Here is a 7,351-nt window from a genome sequence, read left to right as displayed (position 1 = left end):
TCTGGGTGTTTCGGGGGCTGTGCCTGTGCTGGCCCCTTTCTATGTGTCTGTGCCTCTGACTAAAAAGAGAGGGTGGGGAGAGAGAGAGAGACAGAGAGAGCAAGCAAAAAGACCCTGATCTAAAATTTTCTCCCCTCCCACTCTCATAGGCCAAGGCCACCATCTTGCAGCCTCAGGCATATACTAAAGACACATGATCCACCTGGTTGGAAGAGCCTGCCATCTGTACCCAAGGCTCTCTCCAGATGCAGGAGGGGCTTTCCCCCAGGGAGGAAGAGAAGGAAAGAAAGAGGGAGGAAGGAGAAGTGGCTCCTTGGTATCTCCCAAAGGGTCTAGGAATACTCCACCTCCCTGTCTACATTCCCTCCCTGACACCCCCCCCCGCCATCTAACCCTGACTTACCCTCAAGTCTTAATTCTATGATTACTCCATCCCCAGCAGAGTCACTGAAATGCCATACACCCAGACCTACTTCCTGTGCCCATGATCCTTCCCACCACCATCTGTACCTGCCCTGCTCCAGGAGAGCCTCTTCTCTCCCTCCTCCCTCTGTGCTACCAGATTGAGCCAAGCTGGAATGTGCGTCTGGCAAAAACCTGAGCCCCAAGCATTTCTGGCCTTATTGGATCCTAATCACTAGCCAACCTTATTTCCAACTCAAAACCTTTACACTGTCCTCTGCCTGGAATACCCATTTCCCCAGATCAGTGCACAACTGGCTCCTTCAGGTGACCATTCCAGTCTAAGTTCATGTGTCACTTCAGAAAGGCCTTCTCTGATCACCGCTGGTAAGTACCCTTCCTGCTTCATTTTCTTCAGGGCATTCATCACCACCTGACATAATGTACTGACTTGTTTGTTTACTGTTTGCTGTCTCTGCCAGAATGGCAGCTTCCCTGGGGCAAGGGTTTATGCCTATTTTGTTCACCATGGTATTCCCAGCACCTAGAACATATAGGTGCTCAATAAGGAATTGATTGGATGAATTAAAAGATCTCCTGGTGTTAGATGTGGGCCCTAATCTCCCCCAGCCCCCCACTGTGGGCCTCACTGCTAATGACTCTAACAGGGCAGGACAGAGCCAGCTGAAGGTGAAGTCACAGAACCAGTTAGGTCAGGGGCACCAGGCCAGCCTGTACCTAGCAGTTCCCATGGTGGGCATACTCCCTGCACCCAGCCTTGGTTCCTAGGGACCTCACACCTGGGGACCTGGTGCCCTAACCATGCCAGCTCAGATTAGCAACATGGAGATTTTGTCCAGCTGAGAAGCCTCTGGTGGCCTGGGGTGGGAGGCAGGCCCAGAGTCCCTCTAGGGAGGGTCCTCTTGCCACCTCTCCTTCCTCCTGGTCCTGAAAGTGGCAGAAATGGAGGGCCTGTCAGAGTGCCCAGATGCCCACCCTGGCTCTGGGATGAACAACTGCATTCATTTACGGTTTATCCTTCCTGGGTTTCTCCTCCGCAAAAATAAGCAGATACATGTCTATATTCTCTTTTTTTTTAAGATTTTATTTATTTATTTGAGAGAGAGAGAGAGAATGCGAGCAGGGGGAGAGGGAGAGAATTTCAAGCACATTCCACACTGAGCATGGAGCCGAACAAGGGGCTCGATCTCACAACCCTGAGATCATGAGCTGAGCCAAAACCAAGAGTCAGTGACAACCAACTGAGCCACCCAGGTGCCCTGATACATGTCTATATTCTTATTTCTTTTTTATTATCAAAAGATAACACTTTATTTTATTTTTAAAAGATTTTTGTTTATTTATTTGAGAGAGAGAGCGTGCGCACATGAGTTGGGGGGAGGGGCAGAGGGAGAGGATGAAGCAGACTCCCCGCTGAGCAGGGAGCCTGACAAGAGGCTCAATCCCAGGACCACAGGATCATGACCTGAGCCAAAGGCAGACACTTAACCAACTGAGCCACCCAGGAGCCCCAACACTTTCTTTTTGAAACCCAATAGATGAAATGGCCAATTCACCAAACCATCAAGTCTCCTAGAACCCAAATGATGAAAGCTAATTTACTGAAAAACCAATGTGCTGAATTCTTGAGAATTCGGGAAAATTGGAGTTTCGCTCTAGTCCTGGGTGGTACCAGACAAACACCTACAACCAAGTCTAGGTCAATTCACTGCAGCTGTTCTGCAGCCAGAGGCAGCAGCATGGATGATCGCAAACCAAATCTTGGGGGAAAAACCCCCAGGCATGGGTTGTCCTGCTCACTTGGCAATTGGGCATATAGGGGAGGATCCCAGGCAGCAGAGTAGCTTCCTCCCGTGGGGCCCAGAGCTGGGGTGAGGCAGGAGTCAGAAAGTGAAGATGAGGGAAAGCAAGGTCCATCTCAAAGTTGAGCTTTCCTAGATACTGAGAGCCATGAGCTGAGCCTCACCCCAAGAAAAGGCTCCAGTAATCTTTATGATCTCAGGTTTGACGATGAAGTCTTAGATATGACACCAAAAGTACAGAAAACAAAAGACAAAATAGATACATTGGATTTCATCAAAATTAAAAACTTTTCTGCATCAAAGGACATTATCAAGACAATGAAGACAACCTACAGAACAGGGCAAAGCGTTTATAAACTGTATATCTAATATATATTCAGAATATGTAAAGAACTCCTGCAACTCATCAACAAAAACAATCTGATTTTTAAAATGGGCAAAGAGCTTAAATAAATATTTCTCCAAAGGTATATAAATGGCCAGGAAGCACATGAAAAGATGCTTAACAGCATTCATCATTAGGGAAATACAAATCAAACCCACAGTGAGTTACCATCCCCACTAGGATGGCTATAATACAAACAAACAATCAAAATAAGCGTAGGCAAGGATGTGGAGAAATTGGAACCCTTGTGTACTGCTGGCGGGAATGAAAAATGGTTCAACCACTGTGGAAACAATGTGGAAGTTCCTCAAAAAGCTAAACAGAATTACCACAATTCCAGCAATTCCACTCCTAGGTATACACCCAAAAAAGAACTGAAAACTGGAACTCAAATACATGTACACACATGTTCACGGCATCACTACTGACCATCGCCAGAAGGTGGAAACAGCCCAGCTGTCCATCAACAGATGAATGGATAAACAAAATGTGGTATATACAGACAATGGAACATTATTCAGTCATAAGAAGGTATGAAGTCCATGATACATGCTACAATGGGGATGAATCTTGAAAACATTATGTTATGTGAAAGATGCCAGATACAAAAGGTCACGTACTGTACACAAATCTAGAATAGGTAAGTGCATTGAGATAGAATACAGACTGGTGGTTACCAGAGGCTGGGAGTGGCAAGGGGATGGAATGGGGGGCAATTGCTTAATGGTTACAGGATTTCCTTTTGGGGATGAGGGAAACGTTTTGGAGCTAGAGAGAGGTAGGGACTATACAACATGGTGAATATACTAATTGCCACTGAATTGCTCACTTTATAATAAATTTATTACAAACTTAAAAAAAAGCAAAAGGAAGAAGAAGGAGGAGGAAAAAAAAGACAAGAGGGAAGGGTGGGGGTGGATCCAACTCCCTGGTGGGGCCTGGGAGAGTGGGTTTTCCTTCAGACATTTTTTCCAGCTTTATTTTTTAAAGATTTATTTATTTATTTGAGAGAGAGAGAGAGAGAATTAGCGCAGGGGGAGGAACAGAGGGAGACAGAAACTCAAGCAGACTCCGTGCAGAGCAGGGAGCCAACACAGAGCTGGATCTCAAGACCCTGAGATCACAACCTGAGCTGAAACCAAGACTCGGATGCTTGACTGAGCCACCCAGGCACCCCTTTTCCAGCTTTATTGAGATATAATTGACATATAACACTGTGTAAGTTAAAGGTGTACGATGTATTGATTTGATACATATGTACTGTTTGGTACATATATACCTTATCACAATAAGGTTAGTTAATGCCTCCTTTACCTCACATAATTACCACTCTGTTGTTGTTGCTGTTGTTGTTGTGTTGTTATGGTGAGGATATTGAAACACTATTCTCATAGCAACTTTTAAGTATGCAATACAGTATTGTTAACTATAGTTACCACACTGTACATTAGATCCCAGGAACTTATTTACCTCATAACTGAAAGTTTGTACGCTTTGACCTTTAAACATTTTTATCACAGTAATTCATGAGCATGGGAATAAGTCCCATGATCCCAAGGGGCTTTTGGTGAAAAGCAAGATTTCTGTTTGCCCCTTCCCACCTCATATTGCAGCCCCATAGACAACCACTTTTACCTCTTTACTTCATTCTGATTTTAGTTCTTCCAGTGCTTAAAGTTTTCAGAATAATAGGTCTTTCACTTCTTTGGTTAAGTCTATTCCTAGGTATTTTATTATTTTTGGTGTAATTGTAAATGGAATTGTTTTCTTAATTTCTCTTTTTTTAAGATTTTTTTTATTTTTAAGCAATATCTACATCCAATTTGGGGCTCAAACTCACAACCCTGAGACCACGAGTTGCAAGCTCTACTGACGAGCCAGCCAAGTGCCCCTCATTTTCTCTTTCTGAAGCTTCGTTATTAGCGTGTAGAAATGCAAAGATTTCTGTGCATTGATCTTGTACCCTGTGACTTTACTGAATTAATTTATCAGTTCTAATAGTTTTTTTCGTGGAGTTTTTAGGGTTTTCTATATATAGTATCATGTCATCTGCATGTAGTGAAAGTTTTACTTCTTCTTTACCAATCTGGATGCATTTCATTCCTTTTTCTTGACTGATTACTGTGGCTAGGACTTCCAGTACTATATTGAATAAGTACTATATTGAGAGTGGACATCCTTGTCTTGTTCCTGACCTTAGGGGAAAAGCTCTCACAAACCCCTCAGTTTTAAAAAAATATTTATTTAAGTAATCTGTACACCTAGTGTGGGGCTTGAACTCATGACCCCAAGATCAAGAGTCCCGTGGTCTTCCAACTTCCAGCCAGCCAGGTGCCCCCAAAACCCTTCAGTTTTAATGCATATGTTATGAGGATCCTGATTTATCAAAGTCATCTACCAACCCTCACATCTCTAGAATTTTAGCTCCTCGATTACTATCACTGTCTCCAATACCACCTCTCCCTTGAACCTTGGCGATTTCATTTCTCCTTAAATGACCCTTCCGTCTTCATTTTCTAGATCTTCTTTCCTCCAGTGATCTTCCCATCCACTCACATCCATAGAAATAACCTTGACATTGTTACCGAAACTAGAACAAGTACAATATTAAGTTCATGCATCCCACTCTCAGACAATTTCTTACTGTTGTTTCAGCTCATTCTCTCTAGTACCCCAACTAAAATAATCACCACACCCTAGGAAACAGTGAAACACCCTAGAGACTTCCCACCCAGTGAACAGACACCTAGGTATATGAGAGACAACTTGCCATGGAAACATCACCCCAATTCATTCTGACTTCAAATCCTGACACAGATCTGTGAAAATCTCAGAAACCTCCCACCACGGACAGAACTCCCAAAACTCAGGTACATCACAGACTGGACAAGAATCTCCAAAAAGATCAGAGACTTCACACCCTGGGACACAGGCCACCCCCAAAAGTACAGGGATTTCACAACCTGAGACACAGACCCCACAATAGCACAGATCTCATCCTCTGTAACATATCTGTAAAAACTTAGATACTTCATATATTAGATACATAACCCCTAAATGTTCTGAGACTTCAAACCCTGACACAAAACTGCCCAAACCTCAGAGAACTCAAAACCTAGAAGGAGACTCAATCTCCTGAGACACCTCACACACCAGGCATGAATCCTCAAAGAGCTCAGAGGCACCACACACCAGATCCCAAACATCTTAAAAACTGCATACGCTGAAGCACAGACCCACAAAAAACTCATAAATCACGTATGGTGGGCACAGACCCCCAAAAGCCTATACATCTCATGCTATGGACTCAGAATCCCAAACAAATTTGAGACTTTACACCTTGGGACACCGAAACCCTGAAAGAATGCAAACATCAGATCTTAGAACAAGAAACTTTAAATCAGCTCAAAGCTTATCATTACATGGCCCATCTCCACAAAGACATAATAGAGAACTTAATGCCTAGAGACGCCACCCTACGAAGAGTTCAGAGACCACACATCCTGGAAAAGATCCCACAGGAGAGACATCTTATTCTATGACAAAATCACTCAAACAGCCTTAGATACCACACCTGTAGGGATACAGACCCACAAACTGCTTGGGTGCTATCATCTCAGACAGAAACCCAGACAGCTGAGTGACCTCACATTCTGGATATAGGTACTAAATCAGCTCAGAGGCCTGAAAAATACCTCTGAAGAATAATCAGGAATGAAAACCTTAAAATGCCAGAGCCTCCACACTCAGGCACACAGACCCACAGAATATTAAGTCCTCATCATCAGGGAGAGTCTCACAAAGGTTGAGAGTCCCCACACCCTGGATAGCAGAAACACAAAGAGCTCAGAGGCCTTGTATCCAGGCAGAAAATAAACAAATCACCTTGAAGAATCCACAACCTCGAAAACAGGGCACCAAAAAACTTAAAGACCTCACACCTGGGACACAGGCCACAGAAGAGTTCAGAGATTACACTCTGTGGAACAAAGACTCAAATAACTCAGATACCACAACACTATGGTAGAGACTCTACAGATTAGACTACAGATTAAAGATATAACAACTTGGACAAATTCCCTCAAGCAGCTCAGACACCTCATACCCTCATACACAGAACGCCCAAACAGCTATCACCATATGATAAGATGTCTCCATCAGCCTTTGAGATTTCATAACTTGAAAGAAAGATTCCCAAAATTACTTGTACATTTAACATCCTGCAAAGAGACACTAAAAAGCTCAATGACCTCGCATTTTGGACATAGTTGCTAAATCAGCTCAGAAACCTGTCACAAGGCTAAACACACCTTGGAATAGCAACATGGCCTTAAATTCAAGGACAGAACATTCAGAGGTGTTTACAGTGAGGGATGCTGACACTCAAAATATCAAATACTTCACAATAATGGAAATGGACTCAAAGACTTCAGAGAATTCTTGCTACAGTTAAAAGCAAACCAGCTCATGGTATTCAAGATCTATAAAGAACTTCTCAAACTCAACACCCAAAAAACAAATAGCCAAGTCAAAAAATGGGCAGAAGACATGAACAGACACTTTTCCAAAGAGGACATACAAATGTCTAACAGACACATGAAAAAGTTTTCAACATCATTAGCCCTCACGGAAATTCAAACATTGAGATACCACCTTCCACCAATTAGAATGGCAAAAATTGACAAGGCAAAAAACAACAAATGTTGGAGAGGTTGTAGAGAACGGGGACCCTCTTACACTG

Source organism: Ailuropoda melanoleuca, chromosome X, assembly GCF_002007445.2.
Source record: "Ailuropoda melanoleuca isolate Jingjing chromosome X, ASM200744v2, whole genome shotgun sequence".
In the NCBI taxonomy this organism is placed as follows: Eukaryota; Metazoa; Chordata; class Mammalia; order Carnivora; family Ursidae; genus Ailuropoda; species Ailuropoda melanoleuca.
The sequence above is the reverse complement of the archived record's forward strand: the minus strand, read 5'-3'. Positions refer to the sequence as shown.